The sequence below is a fragment of the Hippocampus bargibanti genome, linkage group LG20 (assembly GCF_051943395.1).
Source record: "Hippocampus bargibanti isolate YZ-2025 linkage group LG20, ASM5194339v1, whole genome shotgun sequence".
Lineage (NCBI taxonomy): Eukaryota > Metazoa > Chordata > Actinopteri > Syngnathiformes > Syngnathidae > Hippocampus > Hippocampus bargibanti.
In genome coordinates this window covers 2,848,742-2,874,725 of record NC_142753.1, presented here as the reverse complement: position 1 = coordinate 2,874,725, position 25,984 = coordinate 2,848,742, and the positions used below count along the sequence as shown (strand labels likewise).

The 25,984-nt window shown below is 48.8% G+C and overlaps 1 protein-coding gene across 5 annotated transcripts in view; it reads left to right on the top strand.

Annotated features, from left to right (window-relative positions):
* Positions 1-1,145: 1,145 nt before the first annotated feature.
* Positions 1,146-25,984, top strand: part of LOC148882702 (voltage-dependent calcium channel gamma-4 subunit-like) — a 38,543-nt gene continuing 13,704 nt past the window's right edge. For 2 of the 5 annotated variants that reach the window (XM_089022979.1, XM_089022975.1), the window contains exons 1-5: positions 1,146-1,302; positions 13,002-13,375; positions 13,482-13,582; positions 14,381-14,492; positions 14,694-14,784. The gene's annotated coding sequence lies outside the window, so the exon portion shown is untranslated. The remainder of the gene's footprint in view (positions 1,303-13,001; positions 13,376-13,481; positions 13,583-14,380; positions 14,493-14,693; positions 14,785-25,984) is intronic. The other 3 variants (XM_089022976.1, XM_089022978.1, XM_089022977.1) reach the window with 3 other exon arrangements.

Here is a 25,984-nt window from a genome sequence, read left to right as displayed (position 1 = left end):
TTGTTTAATTATGTGTTTATAATAATACATTTTATTTATAAACGCATTTCAAAATGTATAAACGGCTTTCAAAATGTGTGTTTGTTGGTGTGCATTTACTGTTTTTTTATTTATGTGTTTATGCATTTATTAGTGTATTTATTTGTGTGTTTGTGTTTATTTATGCATGTTTGTGTATTTGTTTATTTTTTATTTATTTGTTGACATGTTTAGGCATTTATTTGTGTATTTTTTTGTGTGTGTTTATAATACATTTAATTTGTAAGCGCCTCTTCAAAAGGTGTTTATGTATTTATGCATTTGTGTGTATTTCTTTGTTAATTTATTTAAGTGTTTCTGCATTTATTTGTGTATTTATTTATTTGTTATTTGTGTGTTTATAATACCTTTAATTTGTAAGCGCCTTTCAAAATGTGTTTATTTTTGTTTATGCGTTTGTGTGTATTTGTTTATTTGTTCATACAGAGGGTACAGCAAGTCCTGAAGAATGAATGTCTCTCTGTGTCATTGTTTTGTCATATTGTCTCTATGCTGTCATATTATTTGGTATTTAGTTTTTTTTTGTTCTTTTGACTTCAAGACGGCGCCGCGAGAGTGGCTGCCTTTCCAGCAGCTCATGTATTTCGTTTTTCTACTTTCATTCCTTTCATCACTTTGCTGCTGTGAAATGTAAATTTCTCCACTGTGAGACTAATAAAGGCATATCCAATCCAATCCAATCCATATGTTTATGCATTTATTTGTGTATTTGTTTGTTTGTGTGTTTGTAATAATACATTTCATTTGTAAGCACCTTTCAAAATGTGTATGTATTTATGCATTTGTGTGTATTCCTTTGTTTAATATTTGTGTATTTATTTATTTGTGTATTTATTTATTAGTTTATTTCTTATTTGTGTGCTTATAATAATACATTTAATTTGTAAGCACCTTTCAAAATGTGTTTATTTATGTGTTTATGCATTTGTGTGTATTTCTTTGTTTATTTCTTTGTGTTGATGCATGTATGAGCGTATTTATTTATTTGTGTGTTTATTTATGCAATTGTGTGTATTTATTTGTTAACATGTTAATGCATTTATTTATATGTGTATTTATTGATTTGTTTTTCAGCTACAAGATGAGAAAGTGCTCTTTTACTATGTGGAGCAAAATCAGAGATTCTCCGCAGTAGACAAGAAGGAGGGGGGAAGCACTCTGAGAGCAAGGGAGGGGTCAGGAGGGGTCAGGGTTTTATAGAGCAAGTGCCCAAGACTCCACCGCGTGGAAATCCCAAAGTGGGTGCACCTCTTCTGCTAAAAGGTGAGTCTCTCTTCAACTCCCCCGCTTTACCTCCCATATCGTCCTTCCCATGTGCTCTTTTCTCTCTGTGGTCTCTCTCAGGTGTGTGCATGAGTTTGTATATAGGTACGCTACAGTGACCTATATTCCACCGCGATTGTTTCTGTCCAGTGAACCGAGCGCACTCTGTACTCGCAGTCGTATTGCATTTTCAGCTTATGGTCACGTATTATACCCATGTTTCCCTCCTTGCTATTCTTGACATTTCCGAATACGACAATGAGAAACGGGGAAAAAATTGATTTAAGTTTACACTGTTTTTGCTAACACTACAGTTTATAAAGGTGAGTAAGTTGTAATTTTATAGCTCATAGAAGTGGTAGAATGTATTATTTTCGTCATAACTACCAAGGTTCAAGCAAAAAGAAGCATTAGCATGTATATTTCTAGAGCTCGCAATTTTCTTTCCTAGTATTGAGTGACAGCCATTTTTTACTTCTGGCGAAAATCTGCCTGCATTCGATCATTGATATTTGCTCATTTATATTTTGAATCTTTTCTTCTTCTTCTTTTCTTTTCGGCTTTTCCCCTCAGGGGTCGCCACAGCGAATCAATGTCCTCCACCTCCACCTTCATGTCCTCTTTGACCACATCCATAAACCTCCTCTTCGGTCTTCCTCTCGGTCTCCTGCCTGGCAGTTCAAGGCTCAGCATCCTTCTCCCTGTATAGTCACTCTCTCTCCTCTGGACATGTCCAAACCATCTCAGTCTGGCCTCTCTGACTTTCTCTCCAAAGCCTCTAATATGAGTTGTCCCTCTAATGTACTCATTCCTGATCCTATCCAACCTGGTCACTCCCAAAGAAAACCTCAACATCTTCAGCTCTGCTACCTCCAGCTCAGCTTCCGGTCTTTTCTTCAGTGGCACTGTCTCCAGTCCAAACATCATGGCTGGTCTGACCACGGTTTTATACACTTTTCCTTTCATCCAAGCTGAAACCCTTCCATCACACATCACACCTGACATTTTTCTCCAGCCGCTCCAGCCAGCCTGGACACGCTTCTTCACCTCTTTAAGCAGCAAACAAACAAAATGAATCGGCACCGGATGATCGTGCCAGGTGTCCTTTTTAAGTGTCATTGATTTTAACGACCAGCACCTGCGAGGCTGCCGGCAGGGCTGACGTCGCTACCCCCGCTGGTCGCCAATCTGATCGGGACGACCAGCACCTGTGCAGTGTGCAGGCGGGGCTGACAGCGCCCCCCGTTGGTCGCCAACCAGATCATGACAGTACCCCCCCCCCCCAATCAAGGGGCTGCTTCCAGAAGTTCCTTCAACAGTCTCCCAAAAAGGTCCACTCGCCAGGGAACGGTCGGTGGAGAGGGCAACCGCTGCCTCTCCAGCATACGACGGCGGCGGCCTGATGGGAACGGGACTCGGCCTGGGGTGGACGAAGACGCGGCACGGACCGTCGTGGGCGTGAGTGCGATCCCTCTCGCACGGTCACGCGACGGCGCAGGGCTCTGCGTGGATGTCGAACTGCCAGGCGCAGAATGGCACCCCGAACGGCCGTATCCACACTCTCCATTGCTCTGGACAGTTGACCCCAAGTACTTAAAATGCTCCAACTTCTTTATCTCTTCCCCCTGTAGCATCACTCTTGCACTTGGATCCCTCTCATTGACATATATTCCGTCTTGCTGCGACTGATCTTCATTCCTCTCCTTCCCAGGGCATATCTCCACATCTCTAGTTTCTCCGCCACCTGTTCCCTGTTCTCGCTACAGATCACAATGTTATCTGCAAACATCATGGTCCAAGGAGATTCTTGTCTAACATCGTCTGTCAGTCTGTCCATCACCATAGCAAACAAGAAGGGGCTCAGAGCTGACCCCTGGTGGAGTCCCACCTCCACCATGAATTCCTCAGTCATACCGACAGCGCACCTCACAACTGTCTTACAGTCATGATACATGGCTTGCACCGCTCTGACATACTTTTCCGTCACTCCAGACTTCCTCATGCAATGCCACAGCTCTTCTCTGGGCACCCTGTCATACATTTTCTCCAGATCTACAAAGACACAATGCAATTCCTTCTGACCTTCTCTGTACTTCTCTATCAGCATTTTTAAAGCAAACACTGCATCTGTCATACTCTTTTTTGGCATGAAGCCTTACTGCTGCTCAGAAATGTTCACTTCTGCTCTTAGTCTAGCTTCAACTACTCTTTCCCAGTTTCATTGTATGGCTCATCAACTTTATTCCTCTGTAATTAGTACAACTCTGCACATCTCCTTTGTTCTTAAAAATGGGCACGAGTACAGTTCGTCTCCATTCTTCAGGCATCTGTTCACCATCTAAGATCTTGTTGAATAACCCAGTCAGGAACGCCACCGCCACCTCTCCAAGACACTTCTATACCTCAATTGGTAAATCATCAGGCCCAAGTGCCTTTCCCCCCTTCATCCTCTTCAGCGCCCTCCTCACTTCATCCTTGCTAATGCTTGCTACGTCTTGGTCCACAACAGTCACGTCTTCTACTCTTTGTTCGTTCTCATTTTCCTCATTCATCAATTCTTCAAAGTACTCTTTCCATCTTGCCATCACACTACTGGCACCTGTTAATACATTGCCATCTCTATCCTTAATTACCCGAACCTGCTGCAGGTCCTTACCATCTTTGTCTCTCTGTCTCGCCAGCCTGTAAAGATCAGTCTCACCTTCCTTGCTGTCCAGCCGAGCATACAAGTCATCTTAGGCCTCTTGTTTGGCCTTTGCCACCTTTACTTTAACCGTGCACTGCATCTCCTTGTATTGCTGTCTACTCTCGTCTGTCCTCTCAGTGTTCCAGTTCTTCTTTGCTAACCTCTTTCTCTATATACACTCCTGCACCTCCCCATTCCACCACCAAGTCTCCTTATCTACCTTTCTTCCACTCGATACACCAAGTACTTTCCGACCTGTGTGTCTGATTATGTTCGCTGTAGTTTGCCAGTCATCTGGAAGGACCTCTTGCCCACCCAGTGCTTGTCTTACCTCCTTCCTAAATGTCCTTGTCTTACCTCCTTCCTTTTTCAACTTCCACCATTTTGTCCTCACTTCAGCCTTTGGTTTCTTCATCTTCCTCACTGCCAGCGTGATCCTACACACCACCAACCTATGCTGTCTGGCTACACTCTCACCAACCACTACATTGCAGTCACTGATTTCCTTTAGATGGCGCCGTTGACACAAAATGTAGTCTACTTGTGTACTTCTGCCTCCACTTGTAACGTCGCTTGAGGCTTGAGGGCTGGACGCAAGTGACGATGGAAAGCGGGGAGGTTGGATCCAAAAATACACGGCGAGACAGAACTCCGGAACAAAAAGTCTTTATTGAGACACATATGCCAAAAAAATCACAACAGGAGGGGATGAGTGAGGATCAATGGAAAATGCAGACCTGAGAGCAGGGAAGTCGCGAGGGTAGCTTTCTCAATACTCCGACGGAGACAGTAGTGTGCGATCGGCAAATATAGTCAGAAGGCACAATCAAAGGAATGACAAACAGCTGTGGGAACCCAGGTGAGTGATGATGGGAGGGGCCGTCTCCAGGAGGTGGCGGGAAGGGCGGGGCGCGCCCAGGACGGTGCCGAGATGTGACAGTGTCCCCTCCCCCCCCTCAACGGACGCCTCCTGGCGGCCCACCAGGTTTGGATGGGTGAGCCGCATGGAACGCCCGGGTGAGAGATGGGTCGAGGATCCAGGAATGTGAGACCCACTGACGTTCCTCCGGTCCATAGCCCTCCCAATCGACCAGGTATTGCATTCCCCTGCCCATGCGCCTGGAGTCCAGTATCTCCCGCACGGTGTAGACCGGTCCGTCATCCAACATCCGGGGGGGAGGTGGGGGGGTGGGCGTGGGGGCTAAGGAGCAGGTTTCCACTGGCTTGAGGAGGGAAACGTGGAATACGGGATGGATCCGCATGGTGGGTGGCAGCCGGAGCTTCACCGAGACCGGGTTGAGGATGGCCACGATGGGGAAGGGACCCGTGAAGCGTGGGCTCAGTTTGGCTGAAGTCCCCGCTAGCCGAAGGTCCCTCGTGGACAGCCACACCTCCTGGTAGCTGGGTGCCTGTCGACGACGACGGTCCGCGACCAGCTAGTTCCTGGACGCCGTGCGTGACAGGGCGGCCCTGGTCTCCTTCCAGACTCGGTGGGCCCGTCTGAGGTGATGTTCGATCAACGGGACCTCCACCTGGCCCTCCTGTGTGGGAAACAGAGGAGCCTGATAGCCACAGGTGGGCATGAACGGGGACCGACCTGTGGCTGTGGAGACCCGGGAGTTGTGGGCGTACTCCACCCAGGGTAAGTGGAGGGCCCACGATGCAGGACTGTGGAGGCACACGCACCGGAGGGCCGCCTCCAGGTCCTGGCTCTTCCTCTCCGTCTGTCCGTTGGTCTGGGGATGGTATCCAGACGACAGGCTCGCCGACGCCCCTAAGGACCGACAGAAACGCTTCCATACCTTGGACACGAACTGCGGTCCCCGGTCCAACACGATGTTTGTCGGAATCCCCTGGAGACGGACGACATGGTTAACCAGGAGTTGAGCCGTCTCGATGGCGGACAGCAACCTGGTTAACGGGACGAAGTGGGCCGACTTAGAGAATCGGTCCACTATAGTGAGGACGACCGTCTTGCCACGGGAGGGGGGAGGCCTGTCACGAAGTCGACGGAGATGTGGGACCAGGGTCTGGATGGTACCGGTAGTGGCTGGAGGAGACCTGCCGGAGGCTGGTTGGAGGCTTTCCCACGGGCGCAGGCCGGGCAGGCCTTCACGAAGAGGGTGATTTCCCTCCTGAACCCCGGCCACCAGAACCGTTGGGCGATGACTTGGATCGTCCTGTTGACCCCCGGGTGACAGGCTATCTTGGAGGTGTTCCCCCAGATGAGCACCTCAGTGCGTAGGGGCGGGGGGACGAACAGGCGATCCGCGGGACAGCCCCTGGGGATGCGGTCCGTCCCCTGGGTTTGCTGAACTTTCCTCTCAACCTCCCACCGCAGGGCGCCCAGGATGGATTGGGCCGGCAGGATGTTGACGGTGATCTCTTCCCTTTCTGCCGGCTCATGAATGCGGAATAGGGCATCGGGCTTGGTGTTCTGCGACCCTGGGCAGTAGGTGAGAGAAAAGTTGAAACGGGTGAGGACCATCGGGCCTGTCGTGAGTTAAGTCTCTTGGCAGACCGGATGGCCGCCAGGTTCTTATGATCCGTGTAGACGGTGAAGGGGTGTTTAGCTCCCTCAAGCCAGTGTCTCCATTCGTGCAGAGCCAGGACGTCCGCCAGCAGTTCCTGGTTGCCGAGGTCATAGTTGGCTTCGGCGGGGCTGAGCCGGCGGGAGAAAAAGGCGCATGGGCGTAGCTTCTGGTCAGTGGGAGAGCGCTGGGACAGGACGGCCCCTACTCCGGACTCGGATGTGTCAACCTCGACCGTGAACGTGAGGTCCAGGTCGGAATGACGCAGGACAGGGGGATTGGTGAAGGCTAGTCGGAGGCGATTAAACGCCCCCTCAGCGTCGGGCGTCCACCTAAAGGGAACCTTAGTGGACGTGAGGTTAGTGAGGGGGAGTGCCTTTTGACTATAACCGCGAATGAAGCGGCGGTAGAAGTTGGCAAACCCCAGAAACCGCTGGAGCTGCTTACGCGTCTTCGGGGTAGGCCATTCTACCACCGCTTTGCTTTTGGCGGGGTCGGCCATGAGCTGACCCTGCTCCACGACGAACCCTAGAAAAGACAGAGAGCGGACATGGAACTGGCACTTCTCTGCCTTCCCGTTTTGCAGGAGCCGCGCCAGGACCCGCCTTTACCTGTCGCCAGGACCTACCTTTACCTAGATCGACCAGGTATTGCATTCCCCTGCCCATGCGCCTGGAGTCCAGTATCTCCCGCACGGTGTAGACCGGTCCGTCATCCAACATCCGGGGGGGAGGTGGGGGGGTGGGCGTGGGCGCTAAGGAGCTGGTTTCCACTGGCTTGAGGAGGGAAACGTGGAATACAGATGGATCCGCATGGTGGGTGGCAGCCGGAGCTTCACCGAGACCGGGTTGAGGATGGCCTCGATGGGGAAGCGACCCGTGAAGCGTGGGCTCAGTTTGGCTGAAGTCCCCGCTAGCCGAAGGTCCCTCGTGGACAGCCACACCTCCTGGTAGCTGGATGCCTGTCGACGACGACGGTCCGCGACCAGCTAGTTCCTGGACGCCGTGCGTGACAGGGCGGCCCTGGTCTCCTTCCAGACTCGGTGGGCCCATCTGAGGTGATGTTCGATCGACGGGACCTCCACCTGGCCCTCCTGTGTGGGAAACAGAGGAGCCTGATAGCCACAGGTGGACATGAATGGGGACCGACCTGTGGCTGTGGAGACCCGGGAGTTGTGGGCGTACTCCACCCAGGGTAAGTGGAGGGCCCACAATGCAGGACTGTGGAGGCACACGCACCGGAGGGCCGCCTCCAGGTCCTGGCTCTTCCTCTCTGTCTGTCCGTTGGTCTGGGGATGGTATCCAGACGACAGGCTCGCCGACGCCCCTAAGGACTGACAGAAACGCTTCCATACCTTGGACACGAACTGCGGTCCCCGGTCCGACACGATGTTTGTCGGAATCCCCTGGAGACGGACGACATGGTTAACCAGGAGTTGAGCCGTCTCGATGGCGGACAGCAACCTGGTTAACGGGACGAAGTGGGCCGACTTAGAGAATCTGTCCACTATAGTGAGGACGACCGTCTTGCCACGGGAAGGGGGAGGCGTGTCACGAAGTCGACGGAGATGTGGGACCAGGGTCTGGATGGTACCGGTAGTGGCTGGAGGAGACCTGCCGGAGGCTGGTTGGAGGCTTTCCCACGGGCGCAGGCCGGGCAGGCCTTCACGAAGAGGGTGATTTCCCTCCTGAACCCCGGCCACCAGAACCGTTGGGCGATGACTTGGATCGTCCTGTTGACCCCCGGGTGACAGGCTATCTTGGAGGTGTTCCCCCAGATGAGCATCTCAGTGCGTAGGGGCGGGGGGACGAACAGGCGATCCGCGGGACAGCCCCTGGGGATGCGGTCCGTCCCCTGGGTTTGCTGAACTTTCCTCTCAACCTCCCACCGCAGGGCGCCCAGGATGCATTGGGCCGGCAGGATGTTGGCGATGATCTCTTCCCTTTCTGCCGGCTCATGAATGCGGAATAGGGCATCGGGCTTGGTGTTCTGCGACCCTGGGCAGTAGGTGAGAGAAAAGTTGAAATGGGTGAGGACCATCGGGCCTGTCGTGAGTTAAGTCTCTTGGCAGACCGGATGGCCGCCAGGTTCTTATGATCCGTGTAGACGGTGAAGGGGTGTTTAGCTCCCTCAAGCCAGTGTCTCCATTCGTGCAGAGCCAGGACGTCCGCCAGCAGTTCACGGTTGCCGAGGTCATAGTTGGCTTCGGCGGGGCTGAGCCGGCGGGAGAAAAAGGCGCATGGGCGTAGCTTCTGGTCAGTGGGAGAGCGCTGGGACAGGACGGCCCCTACTCCGGACTCGGATGTGTCAACCTCGACCGTGAACGTGAGGTCCAGGTCGGGATGACGCAGGACAGGGGGATTGGTGAAGGCTAGTCGGAGGCGATTAAACGCTACCTCAGCGTCGGGCGTCCACCTAAAGGGAACCTTAGTGGACGTGAGGTTAGTGAGGGGGAGTGCCTTCTGACTATAACCGCGAATGAAGCGGCGGTAGAAGTTGGCAAACCCCAGAAACCGCTGGAGCTGCTTACGCGTCTTCGGGGTAGGCCATTCTACCACCGCTTTGCTTTTGGCGGGGTCGGCCATGAGCTGACCCTGCTCCACGACGAACCCTAGAAAAGACAGAGAGCGGACATGGAACTGGCACTTCTCTGCCTTCACGTTTTGCAGGAGCCGCGCCAGGACCCGCCGGACGTGTTGCCGGTGCTTCTCTGCGGATCGAGAAAAAATGAGAATATTATCTAAGTATACAAACACAAAAACATTGAGGAAGTCCCTGAGCACATCATTGATTAGATTTTGTAAGACGGTGGGCGCGTTCGTGAGTCCGAACGGCATCACCAGGTATTCAAAATGCCCTAATGGCGTCTTGAACGCTGTTTTCCATCCATCCCCCTCCCGGATGCGGACCAGGTGGTATGCGCTACGGAGGTCCAATGAGGGGGAGACGGTATTTGTTACGTATGGTGATGTCGTTCAGGCCCCGGTAATCGACACACGGGCGCAGGGATCCGTCCTTCTTATCAATAAAGAAGAACCATGCGCCCAGCGGAGAACGTGACGTAAGTGCTCAAGGCTTCTCGTTCCGGTTGAGAGATATGAAAAAGTCTGGAGTCTGGTAGTGGAGCCCCTGGCTGCAGTTCAATGGCACAGTCATACGGTCGGTGGGGCGGCAGGGATTGGGCGTTGTCCTTGCTGAACACCTCCCGCAGGTCGTGGTAGCACTTCGGCACGCCCTTGAGGCAGATGCCCTCGGGCGGACCACCGCAGGAGGGATCTCGCCCTGCCGTCGCCGACCGCAGGCAGTTGCCGTAGCAGTAGGGGCTCCAGCCCTGAATGGGGGGGCCCTCCCAGGAAATGGACGGGTCCCCCCCTATCAGCATAGGTTTGGGGGATCCTTCCAGGTGGCGCACGCGCTCGCTGCCGGGTGTGGTCGTCCTGGGAGTTCGTCGGGCCGCCGGCCGCTCTGCTCCCTCTGCCGCTTCCGAAGACGGTGATCCAGGCCGATGACTATGTCGACCAGGTCGTCGAAGGTGGTGCCAGCGTCGCGGGTAGCCAACTCGTCCTTGAGATTGCCGTTCAAACCGCGACGAAACAACCCCTCAACGCTCGGTCGCTGTAACCGCTGCCAGCGGCCTGGATGCGGAAGGCGACAGAGTATTCCGCGGCCGAACGGGCCCCTTGGACGCAGTCGAGGAGTCTCCCCTCAGCTTCGACCTCCATCACCGGATGATGGAAGACCCGGCGTATCTCGGCCACAAAGTCCGGGTACGAGGCGCACAGCTCCGGTCGGGACTCCCGAACGGCCAGCACCCAGGTCTCGGCTTCTCTCCTGAGCAGGCTGGTGATGAAGGCTACCTTAGCCTCATCGCTAACATTGGCGTATGGTTGTTGCTCAAACACGAGCGCGCACTGCATTAAAAATTGAGCGCAGCGCGCGGTTTTGCCTGCGTAGCGTGAGGTAGCTGAAGATCGCGCTTACCCACGGGCGGGGCGGAAGGTGCTGTGAGGGTGGCGATGCGTGTCTCCATCTCCTTTAGCCGTTGAGCCAGTGAGGAAGTAACATGGCGGACTTCCTCGATTGCTTGGGCCAACTGGCTCGAACGCTCCGCCTCTTGGACAAGGGCGGCGAGGGACCTGTCTTCACCGGCGGGATCCATAGGTGGTCGGAGAATTATGTCAGGGCACTCGAGGCTTGCGGGCAGGACTCGAGTGACGAAGGAAGGTGGGGCGGTTAGGATCCGAAATACACGGCGAGACAGGTTTCCAGGAAAAAGTCTTTACTGAGACACGCATGCGAAATAATGAACAGGGACAGGTAAGTGACTGTGACCAACAAAGGCAGACCTGACGGCAAGGTAGTCGCGAGGGTAGCTTCCGGAATTCTCTCCGACGATATGCGATCGGCATATATAGTCAGAAGGCACAATCAGTAAATGACAAACAGCTGTGGGAGCCCAGGTGAGTGGAGATTGGAGGGGCCGTCTCCAGGGAGCAGCGGAGGAGGTGACGGGAGGGGCGAGGCGCGCCCAGGACGGCGCCGAGATGTGGAGTCCATCTGGAGTCCAAACCTGCCCATCACCTCCTCATCATATTTGTTCCCTGCGCCAACATGTCCATTGAAGTCTCCACCAATTACGACCATGTCACTTCTCAGGATGTTCTGTATGACTTCATCAAAGTCCAACCAAAATTTCTCCTTCTCCGCCAGCTCACATCTTACTTGTGGGACATACCCACAAACAACATTGAACATCACGCCTTCAATTTCTAGCTTCAGACTCATCATTCTATCTGATACTCTTTTTACTTCTAAGACATTCCTAACAAACTCCTCTTTTAAGATAACCCCAACTCCATTTCTCTTTCTGTCTTCACCATGATAGAACAACTTAAACCCTGACCCTAAGCTTCTAGCCTTGCTCCCTTTCCACCTGGTCTCCTGGACACACAGTATGTCTACCTTCCTTCTCTGCATCATGTCAACCAGCTCTCTACCTTTACCTGTCATTGTCCCTACATTAAAAGTTCCTACTCTTAGTTCTATACTCTTGGCGTTCCATTTCTCTCTTTTCCTCCGGGCACACCTCCCTCCTCTCCTTCTTCGACCAACCATTTTCGACCAGTCCATTTTCCACTGGCACCCTGAAGGTCAACAGTACCAATGGCGGCCGTTGTTAACCCGGGCCTCGACCTATCCGGTATGGGATTCATAGGTTTGATTTGCATATTTGTTTTGGCAAAAAAAATTTACGTCGGATGCCCTTCCTGACACAACCCTCTGTATTTATCCGGGCTTGGGACCGGCACAATAAGACACTGGCTTGTGCCCCCTTGTGGCTACATTTTATATTTTGAATCTTTTCTTGTGTTTTTTTTGTTCTTGTTAAACATTACAAATGCTTTCCAATAGTACCTTACTCGTTAAGATCTGCCAAAAATTAAGAAAGTTATGATAGGTTAATGATGGAGAATAATAATTTATCATATTTAAAAGTGCCGTGCTTTGCTGACCAACTAAACAATGGGCCTACAGTCAAAAGCGCAGATGGCCACAGTAAATCTGAGTGAAACAGACACGGCAAGGTGAACTGTCGTCTCCATCTAGATTCTAGAAGGTCCGGCCTTGCACAGAATTTAGGGCTTTAGATACTCCTTTTTCACCAAAGTTATTTACGGCTTAAACATCCTGCACAAGCGCCAGATTGCAAACTTATCAGTTCTTGGAAAAGACAACCAATTAAAATGTCTTATGTTTTACTGCTTGCAGCTGTTGGTGCTCAGAACGCCCAGAGGCGTGGCATTATAATCAAGAAAACTATGTTTACTAATATATCACTGTAATTTACATATACTCTCAATAAATAGCTTGGCAGAGGGGCGCAGAATTCAGACGTATGTCATCTGATGACTGCGTCTCCTGCCGGCAGTGGGGACAATCTTTCTGGTTCTGAGTCTCTGTCCACGGTGTCTGTCTGTCATATCTCTGACAGTTAAACTGTGATGAAGAACTTGGTCACAGATTTTCATTGTTTTAACTGTGTAATTACAGGCAGAAAATCCCCTCAGACAGTATTTCGAAAATAAAAAAAATCCATTATTTCCTTATTATCTGTCATAGAACAAGAATCTCTACATCATTTGAAAGTGATTTAAATGCACTTTAATATGGTATGAGAATATGTGTGATGAATTATTGAAGTTTTTTGTCACATCCCTATTGTATATGTATGTGTAGTAAGCCGGGCTATGTTGAAGTCCCCACGTGTCACCTTCAACACACAAAAAAAGTGTGTAACACCACTCTGCGCACCATGGGCAGCAACATCGTGCACCAATGTTACATATGTGGAGAAGTCATTTTGTGTATCATTTTGCCCCCTTTGGCCTTTGTTTGGATTCTTGGTAGCATGTCAAGTTGTGTCCTTGTCCGACTTTGGGAATCCTCGGTTGTCTATCATAATGTGTCTCTTTTTGTGACAGATGAGCGGCTTCAGCACTGTTAAGCCTCAGAAGTCATTAAAGAAAATTACGGTCAAGCAGAAGAAGGAGATCATCGAAAAAAACTAACGAGGTGTTGGCTGGCGGACTAGTTTTTGCCCCCCCCCCCCTCTACATTTCATTGAGTGCAGACGTGGTTTGTTATCGAGTGGAGTACTTTTGCTATTATGGGACCGAAAAAGACCCCAATACAGGCTAGTGTGAAGCCGAAGTGGACACGAAAGAAAATTATGGTCGAGCAGAAGAAGATCATCGAAAAACACGAACAAGGTGTGCGTTTGTGTGACTTAGCTGTCCCAGTACCATTACACTAAGTCGACAATTGCTACCATCCATTGACAATTACCATCACAAAGGTAAATAAAATGACTTTATTATACAGTACAGTTTGTTTCTTTAATTACAATACAATAGCACATTTATTATACATAAAATAAGATATACCCATTGGTTTCGTTGCAGTTGGTCTTGGCGGGTGTGCTGGTCGCTGGAGTCGGCCATGTCAGGCCTCAGCGGACCATTCTGGCCATTGTTTGCGAGGGGGGGGGTCTTCATCCTGTCAGGTGAGCACATTAGCAAGGTGGTGTGTGTCAGTAGTGCTCTGGCTTTCTACAATTGAGATGACCATGCTGCTATCTTGTGGACAAAGCCGGAAGGACAATGTTGAGATTTTCAAAGTTTATGTTGTCACGTTCCGGTTTGCGATCAATAGGTGGCACTGTCGGGCCCCTGCCTGTAGCTTCACAGGTGTTGTCACATCTCGTCGCCGCCCGGGGCGCGCCCCGCCCCTCCTGTCACCTCCTCCGCTGCTCCCTGGAGACGGCCCCTCCCATCATCACGCACCTGGGTTCCCACAGCTGTTTGTCATTCCCTTGATTGTGCCTTCTGACTATATTTACCGATCGCGCAATACCGTCTTCGTCGGAGTATTCTGAATGTGACTGAATGTGACTGAAAAAATATCGTGATTCGAATCGAATCGTGGGAAATCAAACCGTCGCTCTGTACCGGTTAGTTGGTAATCATGGTAAATCCGTAATCAGTTGGTAATGCATAACCATAAAATATGTTCGTTCGCTCCGTTGGATACAATAATATTGTTACCAGTAGCCCGTATCGTAACATTGATATGATGACATGTACATCGCGTCTTGTGACAGTAAAGTGTCCTTGAGAGTTTTGAAAGGCGGTTATAAATGAAATTTATTATTATTACTATTATTATTATTATTATTATTATTATAAGGAGACAAGATGTTATGCCGGTAGTACACCCCTAGCCATGTGCCACTCATGTCTGATTTACAAGTCTCAATTGTTTCCTCATGCAATTGATTCCTTGAAACATTTGATACCTGCAGATTGTTGCTGAAGCTATGGCAGAATACGAAGCTACTACATCAATGGCAGCTGTTCCTGAACAAGATCTAGTACTGGATCAGCCAACTACTGAACCAGAGGTGGCTCAGGAGGGTACAATAATATTAGCTAGGTTTTTACACAATCATTAGCTATTACAAGCTAAAAAAATATTGTTCAAATCATGCAAATAATATTCACTTGATATGCTGGGTCATATTGATATTGATTAATAGTCCATTAATCAATAGTCCATTCTAGGATTTTGTATCTCAGTTTGCATGATGTTAATGCATACATTTATTTTTGTTTCAGTCAAAAGATTTTGCCTGCCAAACAAAGCCAAAACAGGCACGAAGAGGATGCAACAAAAGGATTCAGGCTCATGTTATAGGAAAATCTAGAGGTAACAACACATAACATTTGCATAATAAATAATAATCATGGTCCATCACATGGTTGGATTTTTTTCTGTATAAAGCTTTATTTTTCCTTTCCGGTGGAGAAAACTGAAAATCTGAAAAACAACAAAATAAAACAAAACAGAAATGTCCGTTTTTGTTTGAGCCAAATTTGAGTTTCATTCTGTCTCTCTTTTGTCTCACCTACTGATTTTGAGGACACACAAATATTTTCTGTGCCAAAGAGGTCAGACCCAGATTTCTGTATTAGATAAAATTGTTAGGAATGAACCGTCTGTTAGTAACTTGCCAGATTTTTTGGTCATGCCTCTCGCAAAGAACAAGCCAATGGATTGTTTACGTTGTACAATAAATATTTAATTACATTTATAATTGTTCAAAGGAAACTGTTCATGCTAATATTAGCTTGTGTTATTTTAACCTAACTAGATAGATAGATAGATAGATAGATAGATAGATAGATAGATAGATAGATAGATAGATAGATAGATAGATAGATAGATAGATAGATAGATAGATAGATAGATAGATAGATAGATAGATAGATAGATAGATAGATAGATAGATAGATAGATAGATAGATAGATAGATAGATAGATAGATAGATAGATAGATATTACTGTCATTTGTCGTCACTACATAATAAACAATGTAAATAAAGGAACAAAACACGTACGTATGTTTGGCTCATAAATACAATGCACAAAATGGTCGTATCAGGATTTGAATCAATTCATTAGCATGACTAGATAGGCTAGAGTTCTGGATATTTGAATCCACAATATTCTGATGATGTGAAGGTTTTCCGAATTAACCTAACTATTAATTAACCTAACAGCGCATGATGGCAGTGGAACCCTAACCGAACGCCCCAGGTGCACCCAGCAAAGCCGTACGAAATTCCGATACGCCACATTGCGGTATTTTCTGAAAATATAATTATACATTTTGTTACCGCATTGCGTAGTCAATAAGTCATACCAGAATTAGCATGGACTACTTACTGATGGACTTCTCTTGGACCTTGTGGTGCTCCATAGCGCCCGACATAATCTCGATACATGGCCCGTAAAACATTGATTCAGGCAGAGTGCCTCGAAACCCGGGTGTGATGCAGGTAATGCTGCCCTCCTCGTCCATTTCTGCTCCACTTCTGCTTCCATTTCACTTTTGGTATTTCGTGGCAACATTGCCATTCTTCAGGTGTTTCCATTGCCTGGCAGTTCTGACAAATGCACCTGAAGCCAAGAAGCAGATATCAATATCCCTGTCAAAAGTTCCCTACGCCGACATGTAGATCCATTATGGACATACAAAACCATTCTTTATTCTGTAAGCGTCCAATATCTAGCTTGGGACGAAATGCCGCTTGGGCGCCATCTTGTGCATTTTCTGGGATACGACCGTCACGGTCCTGATCTTCTCCTCCGGTTTCATCACTTGCAAACGGCTCGAATTGATATGGAATGACTTCTTTCATCGATCGCAAACCACTTGTGCTTTCCTCTTCTGAACTATGTAAATCATATTCATAACTGTACGAGTAACAAGAGATGATAAAGAGACTCTCTGAAGCCATTTTTATTCTGAAGCAAGGCAGTTTGTGAAGGTTCCTTACGTGACGTCACGGACTGGGGGCGCGACTTTCTCAATCTCTCCAGTTTTCAGCTCATTTTGAAGTGGTTTTGGGACACTTTAAGTCATTTTTATTGGTGTTTCGCATTTGACTAGAAATATCAGTTTTGGGTATTTTAGATGCTATAAAAGGTTTTTCTGATCAGGTCAGTTAAGAAACGAAAAAGTGACATCGGTTGTCCTTTAATCTTGAGCCTGGTGGTGGGCCTTGTGTTGTTCATCTCTAGCATGAACGATGAAGTCATGAAACGACCGTGCAAAGCTGAGCACTTCTTCCACTATCACACACACACACACACACACACACACACACACACACACACACACACACACACACACACACACACACACACACACACACACACACACATACACTGCTGAATGCAGATTCACCCACCCACTCAATCACACACACCTTGTCATTTCGTCTCATCAATATTCATGGTTTGCATTGTCTGCCGTTTTCTTGCCTTCCTCCCACAGTTCTTCTGTCATTCATCTTTTCTTCTTTTTTTGCTCCCTCCTTTCCTTGCTCTTCCTTTTTTACGTCATCTTTCTTCTTCTTCCACCTCACTCTTTAATCCCCTTTTTCATGCCTCCGCCAGTTTTTCCTGAAGCTGTACAAAAAAATATTTTTTACTCTCTCTCTCTCTCTCTCTCTCTCTCTCTCTCTCTCTCTCTCTCTCTCTCTCTCTCTCTCTCTCTCTCTCTCTCTCTCTCTCTCTCTCTCTCTCTGTGTCTGTCTTGCTCTCTCTGTCCCTCCTTCTCTTTTACTCTCTTCTTTCTCTCTTGCTCTCTTCTCTCTCTCTCTCTTCTCTCTCTCTCTCTTCTTTTTCTCTTTTGCTCTCATTCTCTTTTTCCCTCCTGCTTTCTTTCTCTCTCTTGCTCTCTGTCTTCTTTCTCACTCTGTTGCTCACTTTCTCTCTCTGGCTCTCTCTCTTTTACTTTCTTTTACTTTCTCTCTCTGTCTTGCTCTCTCTCTTTTTTCTCTCTCTCTCTCTCTCTCTCGCTCTCTTGCTCTCGTTCTCTCTGTTTTTCTCTCTTGCTCTATCTTTTCTCTCACTCTCTTGCTCTCATTCTCTCATTCTCTCTCTTTCTCTCTTGTTCTCTCTTTCCTCTCTCTCTCTTCTTTCTCACTCTGTTGCTCTCTCTCTCTTTCTCTCTCTGGCTCTCTCTTTCTTTTACTCTCTTTCTCCCTCTATGGCTCTCTCTCTTTTCTCTCTTACTCTCTCTCTTTTCTCTCTTACTCTCTTTTCTGTCTTACTTTCTCTTGCTCTCTCTCTTCTTTTTCTCTCACTCTCTTGCTCTTATTCGCTCTCTCATTTTCTCTCTTGCGCTCTCTTTAACTCTCTGGCTCTCTCTCTTTTGCTCTCTTTCTCTCTCTCTGTCTCGCTCTCTCTTTTCTCTCTTGCTCTCTCTCTCATTCTCTCTTTTCTCTCTTGCCCGCTCTGTCTCTCTCTTTTACTCTTCTCTCTTCTTTCTCTCTCTCTCTCTTGCTCTCTCTTTCTTTACTCTCTCTTCTTACTCTTACTCTTTTCTGTTTTGCTCGACATTCTCTTATCTCTCTCACTCGCTTCTTTTTCTCTCACTCTCTTGCTCTTGTTCTTTTTCTCTCTTGCTCTCTCCCTCACTCTCTCTCTTTTACTCTCTCTTTTCTCTCTCTTTTCTCTTTCTCTTCTTTCTCTCTCACTCCGTTGCTCTTTCGCTCTCGCTACGCTCTCTCTTTTCTCTCTTACTCTCTCTCTCTTTGCTCTGTCTATCTCTGTCTGTCTTGCTCTCTCTGTCCCTCCTTCTCTTTTACTCTCTTCTTTCTCTCTTGCTCTCTTCTCTTGCGCTCTCTCTCCTCTCTCTCTTCTTTTTCTCTCGCTCTTTTGCTCTCATTCTCTCTTTTTCCCTCCTGCTTTCTTTCTCTCTCTTGCTCTCTGTCTTCTGGCTCTCTCTCTTTTCCTCTTTTACTCTCTCTCTCTCTCTGTCTTGCTCTCTCTTTTCTATCTCCCTCTCTTCTTTTTCTCTCACTCTCTCTTGCTTTCATTCTCTCTCTTTTTCTCGCTTGCTCTCTCTTTCCTCTCTCTCTCCTTTCTCACTCTGTTGCTCTCTCTCTTTCTATCTCTGGCTCTCTCTTTCTTTTACTCTCTTTCTCGCTCTCTGGCTCTCTCTCTTTTCTCTCTTACTCTCTTTTTTTCTCTTACTCTCTCTGGCTCTCTGTCTTTTCTTTTTCTCTTGCTCTCATTCACTCTTTATCTCTCTGGCTCTCTCTCTTTTACTCTCTTTCTCTCTCTCTGTCTCGCTCTCTCTTTTCTCTCTTGCTCTCTCTCTCTCGCTCTCTCTTTTCTCTCTTGCTCGCTCTGTCTCTCTCTTTTCCTCTTCTCTCTTTCTCTCTCGCTCTTGCTCTCTCTTTCTTTACTCTCTCTTTTCTCTCTTACTCTCTCTTACTCTTTTCTGTTTTGCTCTATATCTGTTTTTCTCTTCTCCCTCTTATCTCTCTCACTCTCTTCTCTTTCTCTCACTCTCTTGTTCTTTCTCCTTTTCTCTCTTTTTCTCTCTCTCACTCTATCTCTTTTACTCTCTCTCTTTCTCTCTCTTTTCTCTCTCTCTTTTCTCTTTCTCTTCTTTCTCTCTCACTCTGTTGCTCTCTCACTCTCGCTACACTCTCTATTTTCTCTCTTACTCTCTCTCTTACTCTTTTCTGTCTTACTCTCTTGCTCTCTCTCTCTTCCCTCTCTCACTCTTCTTTTTCTCTCGCTCTCTTGCTCTCATTCTCTCTCTTTTTCTCTTGCTCTCCCTCTCTCTCTTACTCTCTCTTTCACTCTCTTGCTCTCTCATCTTTCTCTCTCACTCTGTTGCTCTCTCTCTTTCCCTCTCTCTCTCTCTTCTTTCTCTCTCACTCTGTTGCTTTCTCACTCTCTCTCTTGCACATATTCACACACTTGTGCTTGTTGCCATGGTAACGCATGATGATCAGACATGGATGCAGCTATAAGTGTGAGGGATAGACGTACAAATTGAATAATTAGCTTTCCGCCAAGTTTAAAAAAGGGGGGCGGCTTCTGACAATGCACGGTTGACCCGTGGTGAGCCACATTTGCCTCATAGTGCTGAGGCTCGTGGTTTGAATCCCAAGTGAACTTTGAATCTTGATTTGGGAGTGGAAATTGTCTTTTGGGAGTATCTGTGACACTGTCCTGACACTGGCTGCATGGTGATCGATCGATTGATTGGCAACTTGTAGTAAACCAATGAATGTTTGGCTGCTTGAATGGATAACATTGCTTTTTTTTCCAAATGATTCTGGATTTCGTCTGTGAAGATATGTTGCGTGCGCATGTTGCTGGGCGCAGGCGTCGTATCAGTGTACCGGTTCATGAGGCGCTGCACCGAGAATGAGCCTTTCCGACGCACACCGCGCTTTGCCGCCCCCACACGTCCAACGACAAAAGCCACTTCCTGCATCTGTGGGCACCGCCATCCAAGGGTGTGCTTATGGTGGGGGCAGACATACACACACACACACACACACACACACACACACACACACACACACACACACACACACACACACACACACACACACACACACACACACAGATTCTCAACCCACACAGGCATCCCATGCCCCTTCGAGGTGCCGCTGCCTGTCTCCATCGTTGCTGAGTAACGTCTTACCGCACAGCAGGTTTAAAAAAAAAAGGCGACTATAGCACATACTCCGAGTCCTCAAAAGAGGAAATGGTAACAAAAATATAGACGGGAGTGGGAAGAGGCATTCCAGCGTCAGTGGGGGAGCAGTTGAAAGCAAACAGCAAAGTCTGTCAGAGAACAAAAAAAACTTACTATACATGGTCGTTTTTGGGCCTAAAAATGTGTTACTATGCATGATCGATTCTGTCAGGTTAAAAACGCCTACCTATCCAAGGTGGGTTTTTTTGGGCCAAAAACACCTTACTCAGTGGTTCTTAATATGTTGGAGTCACCAAACCCCACCAGTTTCATATGCTCTTCTTTCAATGTCATTTTTTTCAGCCAAAAACGCCTTATGATACATATGATTTTTTTTTCCAGGCTTAAAAACAGCTGACTATACGAGTATACGTGGTCATTTTTTTCTGCTCAAAAACACCTTGCTTACATGAATGTTTTATCGGGCTAAAAATGCCTTATGATACAATGTTGTTTTTTTCGGGCTAAAAACGCCTTACTATATATAAACACTTTTTTGGGCTAAAAACACCTTAATATACAAGGCTGGTTTTTTTTTGGGGGGGGGGGGGGGCTGAAAATGCCTTGCTATGCACAATGTATTGTGATATCATGAGAGGCTAGCTCTCAGCGGGACGGGACAAGAAGTGCAATGGACGACAGGTTTGGATACAAACAAAAGGTTTTAATCAAGGGTTCCAGGGGGAATTCACAAGGGACAAAGGTTCGAATAGTGTCTCTTCCAATACTTGTCAAAATAAAGTCTCTTCTGCTACTTAAATCCAAATAAAGTCTCTTCTGCTACTTAAATCCAAATAAAGTCTCTTCTGAGGTAAAACTGAAGACGGAGTTCTTTACAAGAGTCTCTAGGCCTCACCCCTCTTGACGTCCTCGTCATGTAGCCTAGCCACCTTAGCTAGGTTCAAATCCAGTGTCCAGTCGTGTGGTCCCAACTGGCAATGAGTTCCACGCAGCAATCAACTTCCCCACAGAGCACAGCAATCGAGCTTGTCTTTCCCCAAGCTGCACACTCAGAGGCTCTCTGCCTTAAGAGCCCTGCTTTCCAATCAAGCCCTGATCAGCTGCAGGTGTGTGGGTTTAATTGCTGCCTTCCACCAGGTGGGGCCAAGACTCTCTCTGGGTGGAGCCATCTTAGGGGGATGTATTTGCCCTCCAGGACACAGCCTCTCGTGACATCACACATCCCCCCTTGAGACCGACGTCCTCGGCGGGGTGAAGGATGCGAAACAGGCCAGGAAGGCCTCCCTTCGGGAAAGGGCATCCGCATTGCCTTGGCGCTTGCCAGCCCTGTGGACAACAGAGAAGTTAAAGGCCTGCAGGCTCAAGAACCACCTGGTTACTCTGCTGTTGGTCTCCTTGTTCCTGGCCATCCACTGGAGAGGAGCATGATCAGAGACCACCGTGAAGCGTCTTCCCAGGAGATAGAAGCGCAATGGCTCCAGCGCCCATATAATGGCAAGGCACTCCTTCTCCACGGTGGAATAATTCTTTTCCCTGGGCACCAGCTTCCTGCTAAGGTACAGGATGGGATGTTCCTCTCCTCCATGTACTTGCGAGAGTACAGCCCCCAGACCAACTTCCGACGCATCCGCTTGCACCATGAAGTCCTTGCTGAAGTCTGGTGCCACCAGGATCGAACTGGAACATAGTGCCTGTTTTAGATTGGCGAAGGCCATTTCGGCCTCTGGGCTCCATTTCACCAATCGGGAGTGTTTTTTGGTAGTCAATTCTGTCATGGGGGCTGCTATAGTAGCAAAGTCAGCGATAAAGCGTCTATAGTAGCCAGCCATGCCCAAGAACGACCTCACCTGCTTCTTGGTAAGGGATTGGGGCCAATCTTGTATAGCCCGTAGTTTTGCTTCTTGAGGCTTCACCAGCCCCCGTCCTATAGTGTAGCCCAGGTAGTTGGTCTCGCTAAATGCCAACCTGCACTTTTTCGGGTTCGCTGTGAGACCTGCTTTTCTGAGGGAGTCAATCACAGCTTGCACTCGGGGTAAGTGACTCTCCCAGTCGGGACTCTGTATGACGACATCATCTAAGTATGCTGCTGCGTACCTCTTGTGGGGGGTGAGAATCCGGTCCATTAGGCGCTGAAACGTGGCGGGTTCTCCATGGAGACCAAACGGGAGCCTGGTGTATTGGTAGAGCCCCTCAGGTGTGGCGAAGGCTGTCTTCTCCTTTGATGCCGGGGTCAGGGGCACCTGCCAATAACCCTTTGTGAGGTCGAGAGTGGTGATGAAACGTGCCTGTCCCAGGGAGTCAATAAGATCATCAACATGAGGCATCGGGTACGCATCAAATTCAGACACCTCATTCAACTTTCGATAGTCGTTGCAGAATCGTATTGACCCGTCTGGCTTGGGAACCAACACGATCGGACTTGCCCAGTTACTTTGGGACTCCTCAATTACTCCAAGTTCCAGCATCTTCCGTATCTCCTCCTGAATAGCTGCCTTACGGGCCTCCGGCACCCGGTATGGACGTTGGTGGACTGTTTTTCCAGGTGTGGTGCGTATCTCGTGTTGCACCACGTCCGTGTGTCCAGGTATGGAGGAGAAGACGTCTTGGTTACGCTCAACTAATTCGAGAGTCATCTGGCGTTGGTGTGGGGACAAATTTGGACCCGTCTGGACGTCTTCTCTGGCCGGTTCCTTCGCCTCGCTGGGGGGTAGGCAACTAAACAGCGCCTCTCTGGCATGCCATTTCTTTAGGAGGTTAACGTGATAAATCTGCTCAGGTTTCCTCTTACCAGGTTGCCTCACCTTGTAGTTTACCTCCCCCACGCGTTCGATGACCTCAAAGGGCCCCTGCCAGGATGCTAGGAACTTGCACTCCACGGTTGGTACCAAGACCAGCACTCGGTCCCCTGGCTTGAACTCTCGAGGCTGGGCAGGTCTATTGTAGGAGGCTTGCTGCTGTCGTTGGGCCGCTTCCATGTGTTCTCGTACTATGGGATAAATGGCCTTCATCCTTTCCCGCATGTCCCCCACATGCTCGATGAGGGTACGTTGTCGGCACGGCTGCTCTTCCCAAGCCTCTTTGGCGATATCCAGCAGTCCCCGGGGCCTGTAAGAGTACAACAACTCAAAGGGTGAGAAACCGGTAGAAGACTGTGGTACCTCCCTCACGGCAAACAGCAAGTATGGGAGCAGTTGATCCCAGTTTCGGCCATCTTCGTTGATAACTTTCCTCATCATGGCCTTGAGTGTTTTGTTGAATCGCTCTACCAATCCATCTGTCTGTGGGTGGTAGATGGAGGTTCTCAGCTGCTTGACCTTGAGCAGGGCACACAGGTCCTTCATGACCTTGGACATAAAGGGGGTTCCCTGGTCGATCAGTATCTCCTTTGGGATCCCTACCCGGCTGGCGAGAGCAAACAGTTCCTTTGCGATCTGCTTTGTGGTAGCCTTTCTGAGGGGGACAGCTTCTGGGAACCGGGTGGCATAATCCATCATTACTAAAATATACTGGTGTCCCCTAGCACTTTTTGGTAGGGGTCCGACTATGTCCAGCCCAAGCCTCTGAAAAGGGGTCTCAATGATGGGTAAGGGAATTAGCGGGTTTCTGTATGTGGGCTTGGGCGCCACCTGTTGGCACTCGAGGCAAGAACGACAATAGTTTTCCACATCCTTGTGCACCCCTGGCCAGAAGAACCGTTGAAAGATTCTCTCTTTTGTCTTTTCGACCCCTAGGTGTCCCCCTAGCAGGTGTGTGTGTGCCAAGTCCAGTACTGTAGCTCGGTGTGGTTGTGGTACCAGAAGTAGTTTGCGTACTTCATCATTTTGCTTCGTAACCTGGTATAATAGCCCCCGATCAACCGCAAAATGGGGGTATGTGGGGCTTGTCCTTTCCCCCAGTAGTACACCCTCTAAAATAACCTGGTTGGATCGACCAGCGTTGGGCGCACCAAGGTGACCAGGCTTCCGGAGTCCAGCAGGGCTTCAACATCCTGTTGATTCACCGTCACTGGGCAGGTGGGGGGTCTTGTTAGTGCGCTTTCACTACGCCCCAGGAGGGAGGCATAGTGAGCAGGTTGGGCACTAGAAGAGTCAGCGGTCGGCATGGACTCTTCCGCTGGTTTTCCACACTGCCATGAGATGTGTCCCGTCTCTCCGTATCTGTAGCATCGTTTGGTTTCGGTGCCACTGGGTGTCCGCCACTGCCTGGGTGGACTTCTGACACTACATGGAGCAATCTTGGCAGGCTTGGGCAACTTTGGGCGGGCCATTTCAGTCCGGGATGGGGGTGTGTTGCCGGTTTCCCTCTTGGTCGTTTGCAGCATCTCCACTGTGGCCTGGTACTGCTCCACCGCTGCCACTGTTTGACCCGCAGTAGTCAGCGACTGCTGGCTGATTATCCTTTTTGCCTCATAGGGCAGGGCTCGTAAATAGCGATCCACGACAATGGCCCCGACCACCTCAGCTGCCGTGCTCCTTTCCGGTTCCAGCCACTTCCGTGCGATGCGGGCCAACTCGTGCATCTGTGCCCGTGGAGGTTGGTCTGGCTGGAAAGTCCAGGTGTGGAAGCGCTGTGCCATCCCGAACTTGGTGAGCCCATGTCTGCTGAGAATTTCAGCTTTTAAATAGTCGTAGTCTTCTGCTCTGTCTGCGGTCAAGTCCAGGACAGCATTCAGCGATTCCCCTGTCAGGAAGGGTGCAAGCAATCCCACCCACTGCTGCTTGGGCCACTTTTCTCGAGTGGCGGTTGCTTCAAACGTATGCAAGTACGCCTCAACATCATCCGTCGCCCCCATCTTGGCTAAAAAATCCCCCGCCTTCATCCGGGGTATGTTCTTGGCGGCCATTTGTTTTTGCAAGAGCAATTCCTCTGCCTTCAGTTCATTGGCTCTCCTTTGCTCCTCCAGGAGAGCCAAATTGGCCTGATATTGGGCTTCCTGACTTGCGAGCAGGGTTTTCAAAATGTCTTCCATTTTTGTAATTGAGGATATTTTCACTTTAGAAAAAACATAACACAAACCATCAATGTCCATGCACTTACTAACGCTTGTCTAGTGCCCGCATCCTCCACCATACGTGATATCATTAGAGGCTAGCTCTCAGCGGGACGGGACAAGAAGTGCAATGGACGACAGGTTTGGATACAAACAAAAGGTTTTAATCAAGGGTTCCAGGGGGAATTCACAAGCAACAAAGGTTTGAATAGTGTCTCTTCCAATACTTGTCAAAGTAAAGTCTCTTCTGCTACTTAAATCCAAATAAAGTCTCTTCTGCTACTTAAATCCAAATAAAGTCTCTTCTGAGGTAAAACTGAAGACGGAGTTCTTTACAAGAGTCTCTAGGCCTCACCCCTCTTGACGTCCTCGTCATGTAGCCTAGCCACCTTAGCTAGGTTCAAATCCAGTGTCCAGTCGTGTGGTCCCAACTGGCAATGAGTTCCACGCAGCAATCAACTTCTCCACAGAGCACAGCACACGAGCTTGTCTTTCCCCAAGCTGCACACTCAGAGGCTCTCTGCCTTAAGAGCCCAGCTTTCCAATCAAGCCCTGATCACCTGCAGGTGTGTGGGTTTAATTGCTGCCTTCCACCAGGTGGGGCGAAGACTCTCTCTGGGTGGAGCCATCTTAGGGGGATGTATTTGCCCTCCAGGACACAGCCTCTCGTGACATCACAGTATATATATAGTAAGGCATTTTCAGCTTATACATGGTCATTTTTTTCGGCATAAAAACTGCTTACTATAAATGTTTTTTTTGTCAGGCAAAAAACGCCTCAGTATATGTGGTCATTTTTTGTTTTCCTGCTAAAAACACTTGACGATGCATGGTCATTTTTTTGGCCCAAAAACGCCTTCTTATACATTAACTTTTTTTTT